The sequence below is a fragment of the Haemorhous mexicanus genome, chromosome 10, assembly GCF_027477595.1.
Source record: "Haemorhous mexicanus isolate bHaeMex1 chromosome 10, bHaeMex1.pri, whole genome shotgun sequence".
NCBI lineage: Eukaryota > Metazoa > Chordata > Aves > Passeriformes > Fringillidae > Haemorhous > Haemorhous mexicanus.
Genome location: NC_082350.1, coordinates 3,850,523 through 3,877,500, shown reverse-complemented (window position 1 = coordinate 3,877,500; position 26,978 = coordinate 3,850,523). Strand labels below are relative to the sequence as shown.

The 26,978-nt window shown below is 44.5% G+C and overlaps 1 protein-coding gene across 1 annotated transcript in view; it reads right to left on the bottom strand.

Moving 5' to 3' along the window:
• Nucleotides 1-26,978, bottom strand: part of ARHGEF4 (Rho guanine nucleotide exchange factor 4) — a 112,381-nt gene that overhangs the window by 54,223 nt on the left and 31,180 nt on the right.

Genomic DNA, 26,978 nt, shown 5'->3' with positions numbered 1-26,978 from the left:
TTGCCACACTGCACACCATTCAAAGAGAGTAAATCAGTAATAAAAAATATTTCTCCACATCACTCTATACATAAAATCATTTTTTAACACTTCTAAAATTTCATCTACATTTAATTCTGTTTCTCTTCAATTACCACAAAAATATTTCTCATTTACAAAAACAAAACATAACCTATTATTCCATCAAACATTAAAAATAATCCATATAATTTTAAATAATCCATACATTATTAACTTATAATATTAAAATAATTACCCTTATAAAATACATAAAAAATAATTTATCCATCAACATTTATCAAAATATAAATATATCCATATTAGAATATAAAAATAACTTTAAACCTTAAAACTTTGAAATAAATATTCAGTGCTGCCTCAGCAGCACTGAACCAGGATGGCAGCTCATTGGGGCAAGGAGCACCTTAATGCAGGATAAAAGGAAAAAAGACAATGAAACTAGAGGAAATTTTGGGTCAGAATCCCACCCTCATGCATGCCTGTTCTTCGGAGAATTTTTCTCCACTCATGTTTAACCCCCATAGATGATTGTGTCTTTTTCTAGACTGGAAAATATGATTTAAAAATAATTGACAGCTGCTGCATGTTGCAAAGAAAAGACCAAACAAGAACAGGAAAACAAGGTCTGAAAAAAGGCACAGGGCAATGATGGCACAAATGTGATTTTATTAAGACCTTGTTGGAAATTAGGTAACCAGAGCTCATGTCTGCTACTTCATACCTTGAGAATTCTGATTTACCAAATCCTATCTGGCCAAAGGAAGTCTCAGCCTTTGGGAAAAACCTTCCCCTTCTTTCCACACACTTATTTGAGAGTCCTTTTCCATGCCTAAAAGGGTGCTTGCTCCAGAATTATCCATTATTACCACAGGAAGGCCATTCAGCACAGCCCCAAACAAGCTACAGATAATGGAGGGTTCACAGCCTGCAGCTACAGCAAACACTGAATTCTCAAACCTGAGAGAAATAAAAATGTGGCCTTTATACTCCTTGCACAGAAGAAAGTGTCACTTCATCTGTTTCATGGGCAGGATCTCTCTCCTAAAGTCTCCTTGAGGTATTAGCAAATACCCTTCAGTGCCTTGAGTGACATCCATCCCATCCCTGTACTGCTTACTGAACATGAACCTTCTGCTCTGAAACCTCTGAAAAAGGACAGTGATTACAGAAACCACTTGCTGACATATTCATCTGGATTAGCAGCTGCCAGGGCAACAGTTTCCATGACAAAGCAGTGGGCTTGACAGAGATTCCTGTGCTCGAAGCACCTCCACAGCCACGGTGCAGAGAACAACAGAGAATGACAGGAATTGTCCTTTCAGTAAAGGGACTTGACATGGCTGCAGGAGTAAAACTGAAGGAAAACACAGACATTGCTATCAGCACACCTGGCAACAGCCTTGGCTGTGCAAGTTACGTGATGTGAGCCTCCAAATTTTTGCACAACAGGTGGAAAAAAATCCTTTGAGCTTGACCTTGTAGAGCTTTAATAGGGAGAGATCTCAAAGCTGGTCTTGAGCCTTCCTTTCCCTTCTTAATGCAAGTGCATCTTATGCACAGAATTGTGCCATTGGGTCAAAACCAGCACCCCATGATTTATCAGCTCATTAATTCCCTGAAACCAAAGCTGCACCCCATTAGCACTGAAGGAAGTGCTGACAGAGCTCCAGCCAGCCCTGCAGAGTTTGTCCCCATCAACTCTCTCAGCACTTGGGATGGTTTGTTAGGGCTGCACCAGCTGATCTCTGCTACTAACAGGGAGGTGGAAATTCAGTGTAGCAGCCATCAGTTCCATGCAGGGACCTGACATCAAAATGAGTATGAGCTATTTTTAAACTAAATACTTGCTTGTTTATCCTTTGAATTCAATAAATTGGCACAACACAGCAAAGATTGTCTGAAGCTGGGACTGCACTTGGTATTGATGGCAATTCAGGACACAGAGGTGCATATGAGCTTGTGATTAAAGCAGAATTTTCTGAGCAACTGTGGAACTACCCAAGCATTCAACTTTAAGTGACATTTCACCAAAAAAATCAAGCATTCCTCTAGCTTTGCTCTGACACCTCCCATGGTTCATTATACAGAAATTCTGCACTGAATGTGTGCCAGTAGTATAGATTGCATGTAAAGCAATTCTGGGGTTAGGACCTAGTCCATTAATATAAAACTCAAAACCAGCTGGACTACCACTGATATAATAATTTCATGCAGAATTACCACGGTTGGAACTTGTAAAACTAAATTCAAGGGCATTAAAGGTATCACTTTTTGCTCATACAATGTCTGAAAAACCTTTGTCTGATAGTAATGAACAACTTCCAGTGTGTCAGTGTAGCACAGAAACAAATGAAAAATGTTTTTCAAGAACAAATAAAAATAAATCATTTATAAGAAGCAAGTCAGCAGTCACTTAATTCAAAACTCTTCTGCAGCCCTCTGATCTCATTCTTTTCCCTTATTTTACACATGGCTTCACTGCTTTCCCCTTACACATCTTCTGCTATTTTCACTGCTAAAAGTACCCTTCAGCTTGAAAAATGTTTATTGGCATCTTTAAAGCTTTTGTTTTTTGCCCCCACATTTTCCTATTTGTTCTCTGATCTGTGCTTAGATGAAAAAGCAAAAGCTCCAGGGAGGTATTTATCTGTGTTACTTAAAATGCTCTGTACCTCTGCTAAGTGCCTTGAAAGCTGTGCTTGCTTTTACTAGAGATCTGTTTTTCCTCTCTGATCTTACCAAGCTCATCAATTCTCTGCTGTCTCAAGACCTGCTACTGCATTTGGGATTAGTTTTCCTGGCAAAAAAAAAAAAGACATATTGCACCAAAACTGTGCTTCACAGGCATGAGAAAGTTCTCAATCCTTGAGGAAGAGTGGCCCAAGGTGGCCATTGCACATCTTCCCAAACTAATGCTGCAGGGAAGACTTAAATTAATGAAAAAAAGGAATTTTTTCTGAAGCAGGTTAGATGAAAGACATGACCACAAATAAATAAAATAGTAGTCTGGAATGGTGACCCAATGCACTAGAAAACCATCAAGGATGTAGGAGAATGAAGGCTTTTAGTGTAGGAACTGACTTAATGTGCAAAGCATAAACTAGGTCAAGTAGAAATGAGGCAAGCACTATACAAAAATCTTAGAAGACAAGTTAGCAGAGATTGCTGGAGCAGCCTCTCAGCCTGCCCAGAGCACAGCACTGGCTGGACACTGTGAAACTGCACAGGGGAAATTCAGGTGCTTCACTCCTGCCACCCCCAAGTGCTCATCTCTGTCTGACACTGAAATCCAGTGGCACAGTCATGCCTGGCCTCTCTGGAGCACTGACCTGGCCTGACCCTCCCTGGCAGTCAGGCCACACCAAGGAACAATGCTCTGGCAAGAAGTAAAACCAAACATCAATTAACTCAAGCAGATTTCTTCACATTTATACCTTGGCCTGATAAATTTCACTAAATATGGCAACAAATCCCACCCACAGGAACTTAGGGAGGGGGAGTAACCAACATTTAGTACTACAGCCAATATGTGCAAGAACTAAAACTGCCTCCTGCTGCTGTTAGTCCTAGCCCAAGCTTGGGATTTCTGTCATTCCAGCCCAAAAGCAGATGGATAATGCTAGCAAGAGCAGCTCACAAAAACTCTTTTTAAGTGCATCCACACAGATAAAATGTCAAAAACCTGACTCCATGAAGAATTGTCTTGAGGATGTGAAGCTTCAAAACTCCTACAAAACGTGCCACTGGAAGCAGGGAGTGGCACAGGTGCTCTGTGTGCCTGAGCAGGCAGAGCTTGGGCTGCATTCAGGGACAAAAGGGAAGGGTTCTGTGCAAATCCAGTGAAGCTTGCTCAAGATGGTCCAGGGGAAGGGCTCACCCTGCTCACACCTCCCCACAGGGCTTGGAATGCAGGTAGAAGCAGGCAGCAGTGGGAAGGGTCCTGCCTGGGCTCTGCTTGTGGCCCTACCTTGCTGAAAGGTGATGCCAAGCAGCTCCAGGAGGTATTGGCACACAGTTCCAGAGCTCTCCATGCCACCAGGAAGGCTCTGGAGCTTCACAGAGAAGAGCACTCAGTGCCCAGAGGGAGAGACAAGCCCCAGGTGAACAATTCACTGCCACCCTGCCATCCTGCTCAGGGGTAAATTGGGTCATTGGAGGGCAGCTGCCTGCATGGGGAGAGTGCACAGTCAAGCCTGGGTGACACTGGAGAACAAACCAGTGGGGCTGCACTGGGACAGCCCTGATCTTCACCACCAACAGGGATGGCAGGGAGGGGAAAACAGAGAAAAGGTTTTGTGTCGTTCATCAAACTGCTGGGAAGATGAAGTTGGAATTAGATGATCTACTGGAGGTCTCAGAAAACAAATGCTAATTGCAGCCAGAGTTCAGTTGAGACTAATGTCACCAGTTCCACACATCTGTGCTCTGCTCCTCTCTCAAAGGATGGACCTGCCTCACACATTCCATGGGCCAGGAGTTAGTGAACACGAGTTGCTGTCAAACAATCAAAAAAATAAAAAGCTCAAACAAAAACCCAAACCAAAATAACAGCCAAAACCCTCCATACACCTACCACTAGACATAAAAAAAGAAAATTAAAGGAATATAATCCCAGCTTCTCAGTAGAAAACTTTTCTCACAGAATAAATTTCTTTAATAATTTCCTTGGAGGAGCTGGACACTACAGCCCCAAATTTAGCACAGCCTCTTAACAGAGCTCTCTCCAACTCACAGAGGTTTCTGTCTCAGCTGGAATAAACCCCAGCAGCTCCCCAGTGGCAAGGAGCTCCAGACGTGTGTCTGGGTCACAAGCCTGAACAATGACCCAGGACTGAAGGAAAATGGGCTGCAGGCACTTTCCCAAAATGCTGGTTATCTGTTTTCACTTGACTTGCAGTCTGCAGCTTTTAGGGGTAAGGCTGGGACAGGAATCCACGATGATTACAGACAGCTTGGAAAGCCAAGAGCATCCATAGTTTATTAAAAGCACATTATATTGACAAAGGGAACGATTTTTCCTGTATTTGAATTCTCTCTTTCAAGTGTGCTTTTCCCACATCCACCCATTTCATTTGTCTCTGCAGCATTTCCATTTAAAATAATTCACCAAAACAACAGTAGGAGGCTGATTTACACTCACAGAGCAAATTAATTCAGAGCTAACAACATCATCCCCTCTGCCTCAGTGAGCAGAGATTGCTGTGCTTGTGTGCAGCCCACAGGAAAGCTCAGTGCAGCTGTGCAGGAAGCACTTCAAGAGATTTAAGATGATAAACAAGTGAAGCATGGGGGTGGGAACCACACCCAGACTACATGGCCCAGGTGAGAAGAGCCCCTCTACCCCCTCTCCATCATTTTGGGATTGCCAAAGCCTTGTCTCCATGGAAATAGAGCTGCAGCCTCCATCAGTCCTGCTCTCAGTGATGTGCTTCATGTATCAGATGCTTGGTCCAGAGGTCCCTGTGCAGCTGCCACAGTGAAATCCAGCAGTGATGTCACCCCAGCCCTGCCCCAGCAGTGCAGTTCTGCAGCTCTCACTGGGCTGATGGACCCTCTCAGCATTCTGCTCATGCTTGTGGGCCAGATTAACAGCAAGAGGGAAGTCAGGCAGGGAAACAGCAACAGGGGCACAATGACCAGTTAGGATGAGCTTCATGAGGAGAAAGAAACCTAAATAAAACAAAACACCAAAACAAACCAGAAAATCACCAGGAACCTGGTCCTTCAAAACCAAGCCTAGAGAGATGAGGTCATTAGGATGACATTTCTGAGTAGGTTACAAAACCATATTAAGCCAATCTTTGAAGGAGAAATCCCAGACTGGGAAGGAAAGACAGAAAATATTTAAGGAGAAAGGAAGATTCATCCCCTCCATTTTAAGGAAACATTTAGAAGGGGAAGGATTCAACATAACAAAATTGAATTAACATTTTGGTATAGTGCCACAAACAGAATTTCTTTTGTGAATGAAGCCAGTTCCTAATTAGCTGAGGTAAAGAGCAAATCTGTGCTTGAATAAAAAAAGGGACAGCTCTTCAGTGGGAAACCAAGCACAGATCCTCTGTGGGTCTGCTGGGCACATCACCCAGGGTACCATTCATCAGCAATAATGCACTGAGCCACCCACTCAGGTTTCAAGAGTTTTTAAATCCCAATTAGAATCTAAATGACTTGCAGGGAGGCTTAAGGGAGTTCTCAACTCTCTGGGGTAGCAGAGATAATTATGGGGAAGAGAGAGGTGGATTATGAATGGCTCTGCAGCTCTGACTCCCACGTCACCACTTGCAGCTTGGCCCACTCTGCCCTGGCACCCACAGGGATAGAGCTGCCCCCAGCCCCCTCCTGGCTTCTTGGGTGATGGCACAACTGGGAGAGGGGCAGTGATTTAACAAGCTTTGAAGAAGAGTGGACACAGTGGGAAAAACAGATAGGAAATCACATAAATATACTTTCTTCATCCAAAGCCTGATCCTGTGTTGAAAAGTGCCTCTGTTGTACTGCTCACAACTATTAATTCACTGGCCTTGTTCCCATCACAGCTACTGACTTGGGAAAAAGCAGGCACATCCTCCTCCTCCTCCTCCTCCATGTATTTGTTGTTTGTTTGCTCAGGTCTGATTACTCATCCAGAGTGACTGTTTGCTCTGGTTTTGCAGATGAACATCTCTGCAAATGCTATTTACTTTATGTCTGGACAGCCCTGAACACAACAGGGGCCAATTTCAGTTCAGTCCTTAAGCCCTATCACAATCTAAGCATGAAGTCAATGGCAGCAATCAAAGCTGGCTGACAAATCCTTTCCAGTGTCCAGGCACATTCTTTACCATATCCCTGGTAGGGTGTGCAGTTGGAATAAACACCTGGCATGTCATTTACTGCCCCAAAAAGGATTTTATTCATTGAAGTGGCTGCAGTTTAAAGGAGTTTGGATGTGTGTGTGTCTAGGTGAGACAATCCACCATCATTTTTTGAACATTTCCCCTGTGAAAGACTGAGATGATTGCTTCTCTCATTTCTAACAGGTAACAAGCACTGACACTCCAAACTCATGTGGAATTCTCACCTGTCCATTCCACTCTGCTGCTTAGCCCTGTGCCTGCTACATTTGAGTAAAGATCACACCAAACTGCTCTCCCTTGATGTGAAAACCACCAGCAGCACCAAAGCTGTCCCCTCTTCAGAGCACTGCATCCCAAAATGCTGCCAGGCTGCTGCCAGGGAGCAGCACACTCCTGCTGGAGCTCAGCCCAGCAGAGTCCTCAGTGAGCCACCAGCTCACCTGCAAAGCTGAAAATGCTCCATCCCTGTGTCCATATCCACCCATTCTTATCCAGAAGTGTAACAAAAACTGAGGAAATTCAAGCAAATGGGCCAGGAAACCAGAACAATAGTTATTTACAGTGGGCAACACCTACTTCAGCAAACATGGGAGGTAAAGCAGCATCAAAGAGTGTTAGTACAGCTGGCAAGCCTGACAAAAGTGGACTGGAAGAGGTTTTGTCAATAAGGTTCCAGGAATTTATTTGGTTTTATCTGTTTATTTTTAGAAGACCACCAGCTCCAGATTTTCAAGACCTTATAGGCACATCCCACAAGTTGGAAGATCAGCAATCTGGCAAAAAGAGACATGCTGCTTGTTTAAAGGATTATTCCCACAGACTCCCCTGTATGATCTCAACCCTTGCCACTATTTCAGTGCTTGGTTACTGTGGCATCACCCCTAGCATCACCTTTGGGCTTCTCTCAGCTTTTGTTTGCACAAATATATGAAACTTGCCTGGGGGAACGTGCAAACACAGGAGCCACACTTACCTTACTGCTACTGAGTCTTTTTGCTCTGCCTTCACCTAGTCTGTGTTCATCTGAACCAAAGCCCTGATGCATACTCAAGCATTCCCAAAATCTGTGTTTTAATCCTTTTTTTGTCTCTTCCAGAATGCAAATGAAAGACCCTTTAACAACTCAGACAGAACCAATATTTCTAATCATCACCAGCCCTCAAATAAAGACCTTCAGCAGAGAATGTTCCCCCATCCTCTCAGGAATTGTTGTCCCTCCTGCCTCTGCAGTTACTTTCCAAAGACTTCATTGGTGATTTCTTCATGCAAGTGCTGTTATGTCCCAAATCTCACACTGCCCTTGTCTCTTTTAATTCTATTGATTTAGTGATGATTTGCTTCACCTCTAAAACAACTTGCTCAGAGCACTCACAGGAGCATGGGAGGAACTCAGCCATCCTGGGCTCTCACAGAGCCTCCTTTCTTGTACCTGGTGCTTTATTAAACAAAGGAAAGAACACAGACCTGCTGTAGGAAATTCGGGTTGACTTTTAGGTCTCAGAAAACAAATGTTAACTGCAGTCCAGAGTTCAGTTAAGACTAAAGTCACCTAGGGCAGGTCATGCAGTTCCTCACATCTGTGCTCTGCTCCTCTCTCAAAGGATGAACCTGCCTCACACATTCCAAGTGCCAGGAATTAGTGAACACAAGTTGCTGTCAAACAATCAAAAACTACAAAATGAAACCTATATTTCCAAAGATTCTGCATTTTTATTCTGTCTCTGCATTCAAGCACACCCTCAAGAGACCAAGAGCTTGGAAGCTAAGTCTTTGCTAAAGATTTTGTTGCCAAAAAAGTAAAAAACTTTCTTCAGTCTGAAGTCACAGTCTAGAAACAAGAAAATTCCATTACACACCAAGTTTAACTACTGGCCTGAAAAAACACACTAAAGAATGGCTAAGAAAATTTTTATGAAGAATTGCCACTAGGATGTGAAACAATTCATATCACAATAGTCTCTAAAATGTTCCCCTTGATCATGCCAACTTTGCATGGAAACAAAACAGACACAGGTCTTTCTTATAATGGCATCATCCACATTATAACTCGATTCAAAATAAAGACTTGTTTTCATAATAATTTAAAGCCTTGGCAACGTGGCCACTTTGATGAAGGCAAAACTATCAGCAGAGCCTGGAGGAGGCCTGCAAGCCCCAGGCTGGGCTGGTGAGTGGCACAGGCACTGGGCAGGGGCTCTTTGCAGCACAAAGAGCCTCTGCTGGCACCTGGGGAAGGCAGGCTGTTTATCCAAGGATCTGAGGACTGGTTTGAGAGGCTAACTTGGAACACTTCAATTTGAAAAATGTGACCTTTGGTTTTTCCCAGAATTCTGCCTAAATGCCATAAATTTAGTCTTTATCTTGGTGAAGCTATCCAGGCTGGCAAGTGGCTTATATCTATGACCTTGGACCACAGAAGTAATTAAAAATGAATGCCATGAGAAGACTTTCAATTGCTCTTGTGCATTATCAAGTACAAGTCTCAAGGGGCAGCAAGATTGTTTTGTTGGCATTATTTTGCATGACCAGTCTTCATCTGCTTTCATGCTGGGGATACAATATTTTCATTAAAAAATACTTGAAAAACTGCTTTACCTATAGGAAATCCCTCTGTCCCAGTTTATATTTTAATCTGAGTTCTAAGAAAATCCCTGAGATCAAGCTACCAAATATTTCTGAGGGAAAAACAGAAAATCAAGGATTAATATTATTTAACTACAACTGCCACAATAGCTCAGGGATCAGGCTTTTTGCAGCATACATTTGAATCAGATGATGCTACACAAAGGAGTCAAAGCCAGGCTCTGAATTAGTCAGGGGAATTCTTTGGTGTTATTTAGAACAGATTTGGGAGATCAGCTCTGAGCCAGCTACAGGACAGATGCTGAACATGGCCAAATGTAATCCAGTTTTTATAGCTGAGTAGAAAAAGCCACAAGAGCATTGCCACTGGAAGGTGGGTGCAGAACAGCAGGGCACCACATCAGCTCAGGGACCTGAAGGACAGAGACAAGGTGGAAATTCCAACCCACTCAGACATGGCATATTCACACTTTCATTAGCACAAACTTTGCTGAAAGAGCTCAGGACTGACTGGCTTTAATCACCAATACCTGTGCTGAAGAGCAGGTGTACAAACCAAGGCAAGAATGTTCCCAGAGGTGCCCTGGATGAGTCTCCTGCCCTTGGGGCTTGGCTGGGAGTGCCCTTCACAGCAGGTCCAGCTGCACCCCACACCTGCCAGCCCCCAACACCTCTCCTCCCCAGGGACTCCACACCTTCCTGCCAGTGATATGTGTGAAAGTGAAATAATCTGCACTGAAATAATGTCAAATAATAACCAAATCAAATAGTATCAATAATATCACTGTTCCTGGACAGTGATATTCTTATTAAATGCACTGAAGAGCTCAAGGACAGACTTTACAGCCTTATGCATTTGATACTGTTCTTAAGGGCTGCCCACTGTGAAGTACTTGTTCCCTGGGAGTCTGGGGATGCAGATATGATAGATTACTGCAAATCAGCTTTAAAGAATTATCCTCAAGATACTGAACCTACTGATTGATGCATCTCAATAAACTTTCTAATATCATAGGAACAAAAGGAGCCTTTGCTTTCAATAAAATGAAGTTTCCTAGGAAACTGGTGTGAGAAGGTGCCTCCTTTCAGAGTTCTTCCACACCATCCAGCTCAGGTCTGAACTGTGGCTGGATGTGTCAGATGCAATCTCACCTTACAGCAAAAAAACTCTTCCAAGGAAAACATTATTCCTCTTGAAATCCATTAAGTATTCAAAGCCATTATTAATAGCCCCTTTAAAAGGGAAAAAAACCATTTTGTCAAGGTCACATTGGCCAGGGTGCCTTTCATAGTTAAATTCATCACTTAGGGTATTTACTGTGGGCTTGGAGAAGGAAATCAGAGCAGCAGAGTTGGGCAGATCAGCATTTCAGCAATTTGTGAGCCTGAGATGCTAAGCCTGCATTTTGAACTGTGAATTCCAAATGACACATTACCACTTCCAGATCACTGCATGCAACACAGAATATTTTGGAGCTTTGGAAACTAATTTAGAAGTGGAGCCCATGCCCAGCTGGAGATGGTAAGAATGAAGCACAGCCAAAGGCACTTCAGAAAAGGGACATTCTCCTGGAGACATGGCTGCAGCAAAGTCATCCTTGCAAATCTGACACCAGTGGGGAGCTTGCTTGCAAAATACACCAGGCTAAAACAGGGACATTCCTTCAGAGCAAGCCTCTCTGTGTTCTAATGCACTGCCCTGGTTAACAAACCTGCAGTTCCTTATCAATTGCTTGGATTTATGAAACAAGCACAATAATCCTTTCACTCAAGGGCAGGTAGGTCAAATATGATCTTTCCTCTGTTTAGCCAAATTTTACAACATTGAATTCCCCAGTGCCACTGCTATTGGATGCTGTCTGTGCATTTTAAACTGGCTGGGCACGTGGCCTGGATGAAGTGTAAACACAAAATCTGTCAGTTTAAATCACATTTCTGTAAGACCAAGCTCCTGGCTAATTTTCATATTCATCATGACTTGTTCTGTGCAGAAACATCTTCCTATAAGTTAAGGTATAGCTGTCTCTGTCTCATAAATTCAAATAATTATTTTTGTGTTCAGCTTTGGTGGAATTCCCCTGCACCAAAAGCCCAAGTTCATCATTTCTGAGTGACAGCCTATGTAATGCAGGATTATTACATCAAAGGACAACACTGAAGTATCAATAAAGGAAAGAGCCCCTCAGGAGACTACTGTCAAAAGATATAAATTTCTTCCTCTGATATGAAAAAAACCCTACCCCAACCTCTAAAACAAATTCCCAGATGATGCCCATCCATCCTGGAAAGCCATCCATCTTTGCTGTGACAGTGACCAGTGCTCTCAGCACCAAAACCATTTGTTTCACTTGACAGGTAAGGGGTGTGTGGAGTGAGCTGGAGAGCCCAACAGGAGGGAAACAACAGCAGGACAAGGCTCACCCTGCACAGGGCTGCTGTGCCTCACCTCAACAGCCACAGACATTTCCCCAAAAGCAGCAAGGGGAGATACTGCTCTGCTGCTCCTCAGTTTCTGTAAAATCCAGTCTTCAGGGACAGGTGAGAACAGTGAGTGTTGTTGATTTATTCTAAAGGAGCTTTAAAAGAGACTTTTTCTAGTGATTAAAATCAGTGAGTGAGGCACACAGCATGTAGGGGGGACCATGGAAGCTGAGCATGCTGTAAAATTCATTAAAAAAATGAGAATGCTTTGTTCACTCTGATGCCTTGTGAAGGCTGATCTAGAACAGAGGCTGGATAGAGTTAAAGAATAAAGCAGGGATTTATTAAGAGGATCTCCTCAATGGATGTACCTTGGGCAGCACAAGAGCCCAGCCAGGGCTGCACCCAAGATGAACCAAAATGGTCCCAAAATCCCCAAATGGTCACGGGGTCTCTCCCTGGGATCAGCTCTGCTCCATTTGCACCTTGCAGTTCATTGTCCCAGCCCAGCTTTAGCCCAGGCACTCCCACCCTGCTTGTTTTTCTCTCTCCAGCCCACGGGGTTTGTGCTCTTGGGCTGAGATTTGGATCATTTGTCCTTGGTGCCCAGCTGGAGCAGGAATTGTTTTGTCTCCCTGCTCTGTGCACAGAGCTCACCATCCCCTAATAAGAAGCCCAGACCCTCACACTAAAGCAGCACAGAACCTGAAACATAGAAAAGCTCAAAGCTGAGGCATGAAGTGCACAAGTCCATTTGGGTGCAGCAATGGCAGCTATCCCCCAGGATGCCTGTGCTCTGTGGCATGCTGCATTCTGAGCTGCAGCTCTCCTGTCACCCTCCCTGGGGGCAATGCTGCAGTGCAGCCCTTTTGGAGCACACAGTGATGAACAGACCTGTCCCTGTCCCTCACCCTGCCTGGAGAGAGCCAGCACTGCCACAGCTGCAGTCCTGCACAGCACCATGGCACACAGAGCAGAGGACACTCACTCTTCAGCCGTTCAGCTGTGAGCCTTGTACTCACACTCTGCCCCAGAGCAAACTCAGGAATCTTTACAAATTAGCTTCTTGCTCGTATCAACAAACTGGGTTGACCACCTCTTCTCCTGAATAAAACAAAAAGATGGGTAATAGGGACCTGTTCCACCCTGTATCACCTCCCCAGCCTCAGCAGGCTCAGCATTGTAGAGCTCTAAATCCCACCCCATTAGAGAGCAGCCCCTCCAAGGAGCCCATCATGCAGCTGACAGAGCCATTACACATACAGATGAGGGATATAAATCTCTTCACAGTCCTGTTTCCTCAAACCTTGATTAATTACTCTTCTGTCTGCCTTCCTTCCTTTCAAACACAAATGCAAGGGCCAGGCTCCAGAAGTGGGACATTCTTCCCCTCAAGCCCGTGTCTGAACTCAGCAGGTGCAGCTCCAGTGAGGGCAGGAAATTGCCATTTCTAGACCATGTTCCTGGAGTCTGCTTATCTGTGCTGCTGGAAACGTAGCAAATGTCATCAAAGTGTATCAGAAGTTAAACAATCCCCTTGACTCCAGTATCCCTCTGCTGTAAATACAGTCTGAGCTTGTTTGAACTGGAAGTTGTCATTCCAGGGAATGATTGCTCTGTACACAGCACTGCCTCCAGTCGATACCAAGGCACATTTTCTGAGCTGGATGAGTTTTCATTACTAACCTCAGAGTAACCTTAAAGGTTTGGGTTCATTCTTTTCACCACACTGCACAGATCCTTCTTTGCATAATCACAAAAATGTCAACAGCAAAGCAATCAGAGCAGGCACAATGGTGCTTGCCTGGTTTCAGTGCAGAGCAGCATTTCCAGTCTGATAAAGGCTGGAGAGCTCCCTCAGAGGGGAGAGAAAAATGCACAGACCCCTTTTAATGGGGAACAGATTGATCCTACATGGGAGGGACACAAAGAACAGAAGAATTCACAACTAAGCAAGGTAGTAGCAGAGAGATGATAAAAGGTATCATTAATACCTCCATTCTAATTAGTACTCCCAGTCTGAAGCAACAAAATAGCATCCTTTCATGCTGGCCTTGATACTGTAGGCACAACAGACAAGTTTCCACCTGTAACCATCATTTCTCCTCATGCTCTGCAGTGGTTGGGATCACCAAGGTTTGTCACTTTGGGCACTGGCAGCTGGAATGGCTGGCACTCAGATCCCACAGCCATGGGTCATCCCAGCTCCAGTGACTCCACCACTAAAGCTACAGCTTCACATTTCAGCCAGCTCCAGTCTCATCCAGCCTTTGGGGGGGAGAGAAGCACATGGTGAAGGTGGTACATTTCCAAGCAATGGGGTCTGGGACTCAAAAGAGAGACTGGGGCTGATGAAGGAATCAATAGGTTCTCTCAGATCCAAAAGGATGACAGCTGGAGAACTGATCTGGAAATCATGAGGAGAAGGTTTCTGCTCTCCTGGTGACAGCACTGCAGCATCTCTGTGTACAGAACACACTGGATTCCTGTAGCCTTGGCTATTGCCAGAGCCACTGAAATCTGTCAAACCCAAGGGAGAGCTGAGTTTGGTCTGTGTGAAGACAGCTTCTGCACTTGACAAATATTTTCCTTTCCCTTGGGGAATGCAAATAGTGTGAAGTCAATCTCACCACAATTGATGCTACTTCCTCAACTAAGCATCCACTTTGTTCCTTAGAATAATCTCAGTAAGATCTCCCTTTGGGAAAAACCTGCAGGAAAAGGAGAAATTTGCACCTAATTCAGTCTCCTGACAGTGTTTTGCTAAGCACAAAAATCAGTATCTTCATCATGCTCACAGAAATGGTTGCATGGAAATAGGACTCAGGCATAAAATCCTCACATTGAAATTCCAGGTATTTCCACAAATAGTCAAAAAGACAACAAATCCCCAAATTATACAGTGTTAATTACACAGTGTTAATTTTTTAATCCCAAAATTATACAGTGTGCAAAGAGAGTCCAGAGCAGACACTATCCCTAAGGTACCATAAAGGTGAGATCACACAGGAGTCAGCAGCAAGAGAGGAAAGCCTGCTCAGTGAGCTCAGCTGAGCACCTCATCTTCCAGCAGAACATGAGCAGCAAGAGCTTTATCTAACATCAGCAAAGAGGAGGGAGGGTGCAGGCTGCTTCATCTCATAACAGATCTATCTTGCCCAAAAAAGACCCATGATGCAAAACATTTTTCTCCCCAGGTATTAATTTATACTTCTGACATCAGGGAGTGGAGCTGTTATTACCCATACACTCAAAGAATTCCACTTTTTTGAGTGGAAAAAGCTGAGCAAAACCAAGATGGAGAGGAGGACAAGCAATGCAGAGAGTCCTGTACAAGGTGATGCCAGCAAGACACTCTGCTTGTTTTCCTGCCCTCATTCCAGGAAGGGAACACATCCTCAGCCCCAGAGCCACCTTTAGGATTGTGTAGAAGGGGCAGATTCTCTCTTCATAGATACTCATCTCCACTGCAGCAATAAGAGAGGATTTGGACTTTAAAAAACAACATATGAAAGCACACAGATATGTTTCAGAAGCAGGTTGAAGCAATTAAACCAGTGGAAAAAGCCTCTTCAGCCTCTAACTGATGGATTGCATTTATCCAGCAAGGAGTGACAGGCAAATTTGGGCTTGAGAGAACAACTTGTAAATTGTATTCCCATGGCCCACAAACATCCTCTGCTGGGTTCTGATGAGAAAGATGTTGAAGGACTGCTTCAATTTTCTCTTGGTCCAGCATTGGATTTACATCTCCTTCAATCCCTCCCCAGTAATCTCTGCTCTAAGATGTCCAAGGGGGAAGCAAATGCAGCTACTTAGAGCTAACAAGGACATGGAGATGGCCCCAGAGGCATCACAGCAGAATCTGGAATCCTCATTCCCTGTGGGTACACAATGCCATTTTTAGCAGCTGCTGACCTGTGTTAGCAAAAGAATGGGGTCAGAAAGGCAGGAAAACACAGATGTAGTACAGAAGCAGAAGACAGGGTGTGAGACACCCCCAAAACCTGCATGTACCATTGAGCACTGAGCCTGAATTCTGCTGGTTGCTGCTGAAAGCACTCTCTGATAAGGTCTGGCATCTGCATTCTGGGTCTCCCAAACCAGCCACTGACCATGCCAGTAAAACAGTTAAACACCATCATATCCAAATTATGCCTGGGTGATAATTTTTTGTTCATTTTTGGAACAGAATGGGGACTCACCACAAATGAGTTCTCCAAGATGGGGGTACTGAGCTGCCTAGAACAACAAATTTGATCTCATACTTCCTACATGACTCACATAGTTTTAATTACCCATGGGACCTTCCAGGTATCCTACTGAGTGTACAATAGCCACCACTCAAACCCCTATACAACATGGCATGAAAGTGGAAAGAGGGAGCCTGTGAAGTCCTCTTTGTTCTATACAAACACACAGGAGGCTTTTGAATACATAAATTAGTAGGGAATAAATATCTTGGAAACTTAAGTGTGCTCCTAACTGTGCAGAAAGGATTTAATCCAACTTTTGCTGGAGTAAAGGAATATTGGAATGGAACCAAAGTGATTTACTGTGCAGTAATGAAATAAAAAGATCAGTGAAGCCAATTACTTGAATTGCAGGTCAAAGCATAGGTGGTAGTCCAGTGTTCATCCTGATCTTGTCTACACAATGCAAGACTGAAGGGACCCTCACCAAATCTCCTTGCCAGCTCATTTGCTCTGAACCTGAATCAACAGCAGTAGTAGTTTCTGAGAAAGGTTTCCCCAATCTCCTCCTGAAGACCTTTACTGACTGAGACTTCACAGTCTCTTCAGGTAATCTTTTTCCAGGGCTTCTCCTAGCATCCAGTCAGAAACATCTTTGCCACAGATTTCCCAACCCCTTCTCCCCCTTCACTATCCCCAACATATAAATAAGTATCAAATAGTCACCTTCAGGACAGCCTTTCCAGGCATTTCAAGATTTGTGTCTTCCTCCATTCTCCTCTACTGCACACACCTAAAATCACCCAAACTTCTTCTGGAGATCACATGCCCTGAATTACTCTCATTACTTTCTTCTGGATCCTCTCCAACTCATCCCACAGCACTCTCATTGTGGTGCCCAAAAATATGCTCTGTATCTCCTTTAAACCACTACACACACACTTAACAAGTCAGCCTACACACTGCTTCATGCTTCAAGCTAAGCACATTCAAATGACGTTGTTAGGAGTTCAGAACAGCTTTATTTTAAATTATAGAGTAGATTGGTGTAGTGCATTTTAGACTAGACTGGGCAACAAGAATGCATCTGCTGTGAACTCACTCAAATCCAGTTAAATTGAGGGCAGTGTGTTTCTGGGCCCCAGGAGCTGTTGCTGCCTTCTCCCAAGTGCAGTGCTATTCCAGGAGGAGAGTGCCAGACAGTTCCCTGCCCTGCAAACCCAGCACAACGTGTCCTGACACAGCCACACTGATTGGGGAGTCCTCTCACTCACTGTGCCTCTCAACGTGCACTGAGCACAGAGAGCAATTCCTGGTACCCATTTTGGTCTGAACTTTGAACAGCCCTCCCGAGAGCTCTGCTCAACCTGGATGTCTCTCATTTTCTTTTATTTACTGCAGCTCAGCCAGGTCCTGGAAAGAGACCTGTCAGTTCTTGTTGTGTGCAGCTCAGTGACCTTCAGGAGACAGTCTTGCTGCTGAGCATTTTGCTCAGCACAGAGCTGAGGAAAAGCACAGAGCCAGGTCCCTGTCTTGCAAGAGCCACACTGCCCAATGATCTGCTCTCCCTAATGCCAAAGGGCAGAGTATTCCCTTCCCTGCCTTCTACCCCGTTAGCCTGACTATAAATGTGATTGCACTGATAAACATCCACAGCAAGAGATCATTTGCCCAAACTAATTAACTGCTGCCACCAAATCACCATGTAATATTTCCACTAGGAAAGTGCAGCCTACACTGCTGTGTGACATTTAGCTTTTAATTGCCCTCAGTCACCAGCAACAAAAATTCAGATGTTATTATTTGTGTTGGTGAAAGTTCTCCCTCTAGATAAAACATGAGGCCTGTCAAATGCCATCACAGGAGCACTAATGCTCTGGGTTAAGCTGCAGCAGGGGCTGTCAGGGAGCTGCCCAGCCCCCAGAGGGAAGAGGACATGGGAAGGAGGGGATTAGGACAATCTGATGCACACAGCATCACTGGGGCCCAGCAGGGAGGGAGGAATGCTTAGGGCAGGAATTCATGCTGAGCACTTACTCCCACTCAGCCTGCCTCCAGAGCAGCTCACTTGGAGGGAGCAGAACACTCCCAAGCCTGCTGCTCTCACTGGATTTTGAAAAACTTTGGCCAGCAAGGTTTGCTCTGAGTGGTTTTCATCTGTGCCAACGAGGACAGAACAGCTGCACTGGGAAATTCTGTCTTGCTCCAATTAGCTTGTGGCTGTTCACCAGCCAAGTGTCCTGAGAGCTGCCCTTTGCAGTCAGAGCATGACTTCAAACCTCACCTCAAGCACCATTAGGAAACTGCTCTTAAAAATTCGCAATTTTTATTTTCATCTCTCAACAAACCTGCCTGCTGATGTTGCTCTGACAGCACCATGTCTGTAGAGAGCAGAGAATTCAAGTGCCTGAAGCCACTTCTAGGCTGATAATTGGGACCAGTTAAGAGCTCAGTTGGGCATGCACACATTTTAATGTTCTCCTCAATTCCAGGATGGGCAGAGCAAACAAAATGCCTTTTGGGGCTGTATCACACCAAATATCTTGTGGCCAGCAGAGCAGAAGATGCCAGGGCCAGGAACAAAGCTATTAATTCAGGGGAGAGTCTCACCTTACAGTCACAGAATATGCATCAGGAAGCACAAGGTGATTTTAAAATTTTAATTCAAGGCTGGAAGGATCAATATCCAAATTAGCCCACAATGACCTAGCTCCAGAAGGAGCAAGGACACATCAATTGAGTGCTTCAGCCAGGTTGATTAGCCAGGCTATGGCAGGTCCCTGTTACAACCTGGCTGTGAAGATCTAACCCACCCAGGCATCTCTGCTCATGTGTAAATACCTTGGAAGTCCTTCACAGAGCTCAGTTTTGACAGGTAGAAACTAACTTTTGAGCTTTCCATCCACAGGTTTTTCCAGGAAAAAGAAAGAAATGCCAAAGTCCATCTTAAGTTCTTGTAAATCAGGGCCCTGAACAAACCAAAATTCAATGTCAAAGACTAAACTGTGAATCCTTTGCTCACCTCAGTATATAAAACCTCTCTGCAGTTGTGTGTTGCAAACCAGTGACCTGTCATAAGTGACTATGAGCTCAGCAGCCCAAGTAAGTGGATCCCAGTTCTTACTGTGCCTCAGCACAGTCCAGGACAAAACCCAGCCTGTCCCCAGCCCCTGGAAGCTCAACCTCAGCTGCCCTCTTTTGCCATCTGCCCTGGAATTTACTCCCATTTTCACTATGGCTGTGTAACCAAGCACAGCAAGTGGGGACTGTGAGCTGGGAAGATGTAGTTTACAATGTTTTGCTCCTGCTTAAGCGAGCTGTGTTCTGAAAGAATGGGAGTTACATGCTAGAAAAGCTGCAGGCTAATTTTAAAAATAATTTGAGGAAGATATTCTTCTACTTGTTCATGTGATTTATGCCTTTACTGCAGCTTTTCTCTCTTCCACAAAGTCTTTTATGAGGAGTAAGACAAGTGATCAGCAGCACAAGAACTCAGATGCTTCCTGGAATTGTTGGGGTTTAATGTAAATGCATAAAATCCAGGCACCACAGAGCTTTTTGCAATATAATCCCAAAGCTGCTTAGAGGCCAACTCCAGATAAAAATTTTTGTGCCTGTCTGGTTACCCTGAGCATGCAATAACCTCTCAGAGGCTGTGAATTTCCCTCCAGGTATGTGTTTTATATGCAGCAATATGTTGTCATTAAAACAAAGCTCCACACAAGTCACATCTTAGTCATTGTCTACAACCTGCCCTTGGAAACAATTTTACTGTCTGCTTCCTCCAAGAACACAATTACTTTTTGCTGCACAAGGTGCTCAGCATGAGCATGTACCCAAACTCTAACAGGGATTTTATGGGGTTTTTTTTTCCAAAAAAAAGCTTTGAGTGGCTCCTTGAGTTAGTGGCATGCAAAGGGACTGATCTCACCACCACCCTGCCAGGCAGTTTAGGGACACAGAGCCTCTGCTAGGTGGGAGTACACAAGGGAACAAGCTGCTGTTCAAGGCTGGCAGCAGAAAGCAGAGACAGGCAAAGCCATTGGCTGGCAATCTCTCTGAAAATGAAGGAAGATTTTTAGTCATTCTAACTTCTGCAGGTTTTGCTGCACCACTAACTCACCCCTGTCACTACCTGCAATCACACCCAAACAGGAATAAATATTAATTTCTGCCAATTCCCTGCTGTGCTCCACAGTAAAATGACTCCTGGAGCTCTTATTGTTGGGAGAAAGACACAGTAGCATACAGAGCTTTTGTAAACAGGCCTGAAAGCTCCCTTGGTTTTGTAATCATCTTACACAACTGCTATCAGCCATGACAGCATCCTTTCAGATTATAATGTCCTGAGACATGCAGATAGCAAAGACTTGCCTAAGGCTACTCTTCTTCTGCTTGTAAAACTATTAATGAAAATACCTAGGCAAAGACTTGACTTTATTGCTATAGATTAAATGAAAAGGCAACTGTGCAAGAAGTCTGGCCAGCAGGATTACATTATTATTGATCTGGTTATTGTCTGATCAGGTCAGCAGCAGGTCAGCAGGACTCACATTCCTGCAATACAGCCCAGCTATTCAGAGATTTGTCCTCTCAGGGCAGACCTTCCTCTGCTGCCTGCACTGCATAGGCTGGAATGGAGCTGTGGATTGGCAGGGCTCCACTGCTACTGCAATACAACCATTGCAATGGACTAAAATTTGTTATTTTGGCTGCACTTTTTCAAGCTGCAGAAGGAAGCCCACGTGGGGGACTATCCATATACATGGTATGCCCAAATGAAAGGGTGCAGCAAACCCCTGAACTTCAGCTTTGCATAAAGGAAGCAAAATCTGTGCTTGCAGCATTTGGGGGTCCTTTCATTGCTGGGCATAGCTCAGCTTTGCTTTCTTGTTAAAAATCACCATCAGCCACGCCATGATCTGCACAGGAAGTGGGCATGGCACCAAAGCCAGCAAGCTGGGTCACATTCCCAGCAGTAATTACAGCAGAGAAAGAAAATAGCAGGGCAAAAAGACAATACCCAAAATCAAGTGGTGGGATGACAGAAGAACACACATTTGTGCTTCAAAATACCCATGGAATCAACTCTCTGTAATTCAGCCTGCACACTATCCCTTCAACCCATTCTCCTGGCAGGATGCTGCTCTGGTTTTGCTTTGCCAGCAGCCAGGCTCAGGACGTGCAGCAGCAGCAGCTTCCTGATGCACCCCAGGCATGCTGCTCCTCCAGCAGGCCAGGATGTTATTGTTCTCATGGACTCATGCTGGCAAGAAGTCCTCTCTCCACCCAAAGCCACAGAAAGCTCTCAAAGTTGGAACCTCATACTTCCCAGTTTGCAAATCCTTCCATCCTGGAGGCCTCACAGATGTTGAACAAGCACCAGACCATAACACCAACTCTGTGATCCCATGCTCAGCTCTGGATTGACTGGGGGGAGCTCCAAATGCTGTCAGCATCTCTGAGCTTGTGCTGTCCACAATTCCAGCTATTTAGGCAACTTTGGATGAACCAGAAAACAAAACATAAAAGAGAAAAAAGAATTCTGGAGAAGCCTTTTCTAGACTTAGCAAATGCATCAAGAGACTTTAGAAACATTCCAGTTCAGAGTGACAGAAAATTGTGGAAGTTTTATTTTAATGACTTTATTATCCTCATCTAAAACAAATAAATTATAATTTATTTAATTAAATTATATTTGAAATTATTTAAATTGTATTTTAAACTATGTTTTAAGTCTCATCTATGGGTTTTTTGTTAAATTATAGTTTAAGTCTCACCTATAGGTTTTTGGGAAGGGGAGGCAACGAAAGAAACTCAAAACTTATCTTAGAAAAATCAGATGTGCAAAGATTTGGGCTCACCACAGGAGCCTCCAAGGTAATTTAAGAGACTGTTTTTGTTGTGGCAATCCCTGGTGAATGTAAAACAGACCCCTTATACTTGCTGTGGGTAGATAATGTTACTGCACAGATGAGGAGGAGGCACCAGCTGTGTTTGCTGCTGAAAGGAGCAGTGCCTCTCCTGCAAACCAAGGGTGGGGAAAGAGCCTGAAAATCAGAAACAGAGCCAGCACCTGAGAGCAGCAGTGGCAGAGAGCTCCAGGCTGAGGCCAGGATGATTTTTAGCCTCTGCTTTCTGTTTTTCTGATATTGCTTCACATCTTCAGGATCCCAGCTATAAAAACATTCCTCTTAGGAGGAACATGGGAGTGAGAACAAAGAGAGAGATTTCCTTCAATAGCATACACACACTAAGGAAATTCAAAACAAAGGAGCCAAACCCTGTTATTTTATAGAGCCTGTAACATTCATGTCACACTTAATGTCATGTTACCTTGGAAGACACAGAAGACTTGCTTTACATTTCTGCTGAACCTCAAGTTTTTTAGCAAAATGCAAGTCAGTTTGTCTCAAGAGAGGAATCTGTCCACAAGACCTAGGACCCTGTAAATCTAGCTGTTATCTGACAGCAATGCAAACATATTAGCCAACTATTAGTTCAACATCCCATTCTTGCTAAGGAGGATTTCCTGCTTCAATCATGATACACATAATAATAACATTATTTTTTAAAAATCAAAGCAAAAATTATATGCCAGTGTTCAAATAAATCACCTAAACATGATGGCTGAAACAATAATAACCAAAATCTTGATCACTGAGTGAGAATTACTTGTTCTAAATTGACTTCCTAGGCAAGGTTAGTCCCATGCTGATCTCAGCACAAGTAACCAAAGCCCTGCTTAGGCAGGGTGGAATTCAGTTTTCTCCTTGTACAGCTGAAGCTACAATATAATCTATTTAATCATCAACTCTGTTTAGCCTCCACAGACATAAACAAATTTAAAGGAATGTAAAGAATTAGACACGGCCATTAATACAGGGCCCAGAAGCTTCAAATCTTCAATTTGACATTAACTGTCTGAAAAGCAGGCAAGATAGAGGATGCCAGATATTTTAACACAAATATCTCATTTGTGCACAGGGTTTCTGGAAGAATTTGTGCTTATGATATAAATGCAATGGTAAGAGTCTTTTCAGGGCAAAAGGATCACTAAATGATGGCAGTTCTAATTACTGCTTGACTGTGACATCCCCAACCCTCTGGTACTCAAGCCTTTTTTTGCTTAGAAACATCTGGCTTGTGTGTTACCTGAGGATTCTCTTTGCTACACAAACATTAACAGGGGGCTGAGAAATCCCACGTGGAGGAATTTTACTTTAGAAGGACAAATGCTGTGAGGAGAACTCCCATGGGTCAGAGGGAGCTGAGGTTCTTTTCAACTGCAGGCATCAAATTCACAAAGCACAAGTATCCTTCTTTGAGGGAATAACTTCTAAGGACAAAGCTCAGCTCTCCTGGCACACAGAAGGGCCCCTGTGATAAGCAGAGTAACAGGGCTGTCTTGAAGAGAAACACCTACACAACTGGGGCATGGGGAGGGAGAAGCTTTTCAAGTGGAAGGACAACTCTGACACAAGGACAAGCATGGACAAACTTGCTGTAAGGGAATTTAAGACTGGGAAGACATTTTCATTGCAGGAGGCTTGTAACTCTCAGAGCTGTAAGCTCCTGGAACAGCCTCCTAAACAGGAGTGATAAAGGCAGGACAATCTAGTTAATTTAGAGACACTGCTGGAAATAAGTTATAGAAGTGCCCCAGAACAGAACCAGCTATAAGAGAAAAAGGACTGTTCTTATTGGAGACTCTAAGACTCAGCAAGTCCCTGATGGTCCTGTATTTCATTTTAGAATTAACTAAAGATGACAAATGAAGGATCAGTCAGCACTGAAACAAACTAAACAAGAAACACCCTTCATGAACAAAGAACTCAAGTCCTACACCTGTGCTGAACACTGTGAGGAGATGGGTTCTGCTCTGCTGCACGTTCCAGACCATTGCACAGAGCTGTCAGGATGTTAACTCTGATGCCTTGTGAAGGCTCTTCTCTAGAACAGAGGCTGGACACAGCTAAAGAATAAAGCAGGGATTTATTCCAAGGATCTCCTCCATGGATCCACCTTGGGCAGCACAAGAGCCCAGCCAGGGCTGCACCCAAGATGAACCAAAATGGTCCCAAAATGCACGGCCAGGCACGGGGTCTCTCACTGTGATCAGTTCTGCTCCATTTGCACCTTGCAGTTCATTGTCCAGTTACAGCTTTAGGTTATCAAGTCTCATCTTTCTTGTTTTTCACTCTTCAGTCCACTGTTATTTATGTTTTTGGGCCTGAGATTTGGATCATTTGTCCTTGGTGCCCAGCTGGAGTAGGGGTTGTTTTGTCTCCCTGCTCTGTGCAGAGAGCTCACCATCCCCTCAAGTGAAGCCCAGACCCACACACTAAAGCAGCACAGAACCTGAAAAATAGAAAAGCCAAAACCTGAGGCATCAACTCCACATGCACTGGAAGAAGTGCTGAGGAGCCAAGTGAGCAGGCAGGGGGTTCCAAGAGTGCTCTGTGCTCAGCTGTGCCTGGGCTGCCTTTCTGACTGTGAGACATTCCAATCCTGTCTTGGCAGCCCCAAATTACAGGCACATAAACTCCCTTATCAGTCAAGGGTTATTGGGCAGTGTACAGCAAAGTTTCATTAAACTGTAGAGGAATCCTCCCAAATGCCAGAGTAGAGCTCCAGTTTCTTTAAAAGTAGCATTTTTAACTACTCTGCATTCAATGCAATGAAATGTTACAATCACTTAAGTCTTGTAAGAAAATATACTCTCAAATTTAATAAAGATGAAAGAAGTAAAAGCTTCTTGCCATTTTGTTTCTCTAGTCTGAATTGAATTGATCAAATTTCCTTTCTGCAGGAGGAAGTTACAGGAGGGGCTGTAGCTCCTACCTGCACAGCTCTATTCTTTAACACAACCCAGGATACAATATTTCTGGCTGATCAAGGAATGCAAGACTGGAATTTTTCTCAGCTTTTCATTTAAGTCCATGAAGCATTTCCTACACTACAACATTTTGTTCAAAATGGTTTTGCTGCAACCATTCTGTGGTTTGATTCAAACCCAGAAGTTCTGTCTTGCTTCCTTCAAAGAAACTGGATGAGCCCCACCTTGTAAAGGATAGGAGAGGGGAAAGTCCCAATCATCTGTTGTCATAGAATAACCTGAGTTGGAAGGGACACACAAGAAGTCCACCTCCCAGCCCCACACAGGACACCCCAAGAGTCACCCCCCACGTGGCCATGAGTGATGTCCAAACACTCCTTGGCTGTGTCAGGCTTGGTGCTGTCAGCACTGCCCTGGGAGCCTGTTGCAGTGCCCAGCCACTCTCTGGCTTTTTCCACTGTCCTATCTAAATCTCCCCTGACAGCTCCATGCTGTTCACCCAGGTCCTGTTGCTGGTCACCAGAGAGAAGAAATCAGTGTCTGCCCCTCCTTGTCCCCTCAGGAGGAAATGAGGTTCCCCCTCACTCTTCTCCAGGCTGAACAAGCCACGTGAACCTCAGCTGCTCCTTGTATGGCTTCTGCTCATGGCCCTTCAGCATCTTCACTGCCTCCCTTGGACATTCTCTAATAGCTCCAGATCCTCCTTCTATTGTGGCACCCACAAAAGCACCCGAGGTGAGGCTGCAACAGCAGAATGGGACAATTCATCTTTCTGTCCTCCTCCCACTGCCTGTCCCTTGTGCAAGGCTTTCCCAGGTCTACCTGGAGCTCCTTTGGGGTGGGTGGCCTTTAGCTGTGAGGTTCTTGGCTGAGGATCACAGCTCACCCCAGACAGCAGAGCAGAAAGTGAGGAGACTTCTCCTGAACTCTACAAGAGGCAAGAGTTGCTTGTCTCCAAAGCCTGCGTGGGGGGCACTGGCAAACAGAGCTCACTTGGGCTGCTGTGGGCCTCCCTCCCACTTGTGGGCTGCAGCAACACTCTGGGAACAATGGAGCCTTAATTCCTGCAGCTGGGCAGCCAAACAAGGGCTGGAGCTTGAGAGCAGCTGATAAGCATCTGGATAGCAGAGTGATGAACAGAGCCTGCAGCCTGTCACAGAGCTGACCAAGGGCTGCACCAAACACTCCCACTACTGCAGGCAGCCTGGACAGTGTCCAAACATGGTCTCAGAAATGTACAGCAGAAACACAACACAGAGCTGGAGACTGGAGCTTCACATATCAAGGAACAAATTCAGATGAGCACAGCAGGTGATTGATTACAGTGGGAAATATGAAGAAACAGCAGATAAGAACTGACAATATGAATGTAAAGGAAAGCCAAAGCTTAGCTTGGGTCAGTGAAGAGTTTTGCTGTGCATCATTTGGTCAAGAGAACAGCATCACCTTTTAGCACCAGGCTACCCTGCATAGCAAACCCATGCAATGCTGAGTTTTGGAGGTGCACAAAGTAATCCCCAGAACTTTGGGCCAGCCAACTACAGCCAGCAGGCAACAAACATCACTCTGGGACTTCAGCAATGAACAGGAGGAAGCAGGAGTGCCAGGCTTCTTGTCTGTAGTTTGATGGTAGTTTTCTCCCCCTACCAGTGTGAAATAGGCAGAACTGGGGAGGGGAGCAGAATATATTCAGAATTTCCCCTGCTGGAACTGCACCCATCGTGTTACACAGGTATTGTTAGGAACCAGCTGAAGAGATCTTTCTGCCCCATCCATACAAATGATAAACAGCCCAGCTCTGGAACCAGGAGAGAAATGCCTCTGTTCATTTAAAGATCAGCCCTGTGAAACAGCTTCCTGCCTCCCTTCCTGTCTCAGGAGAACCATCACCTATCTGCCAGCATCCTCCTCTTGTGCTCACCTGGAACAATGCTGCTGAGAAGATGCTTTGCAGAAACTTCTCAGAGGTCTTTGAGTCCTTTCTGTGAAACAAAGCAGCTGTGATACCTTCATGGTAGAGGCTGGACTGGACACACTAATCTATTTTTCAAGGAGCTGAGATTTCCCTTTTGAATAGGGCGA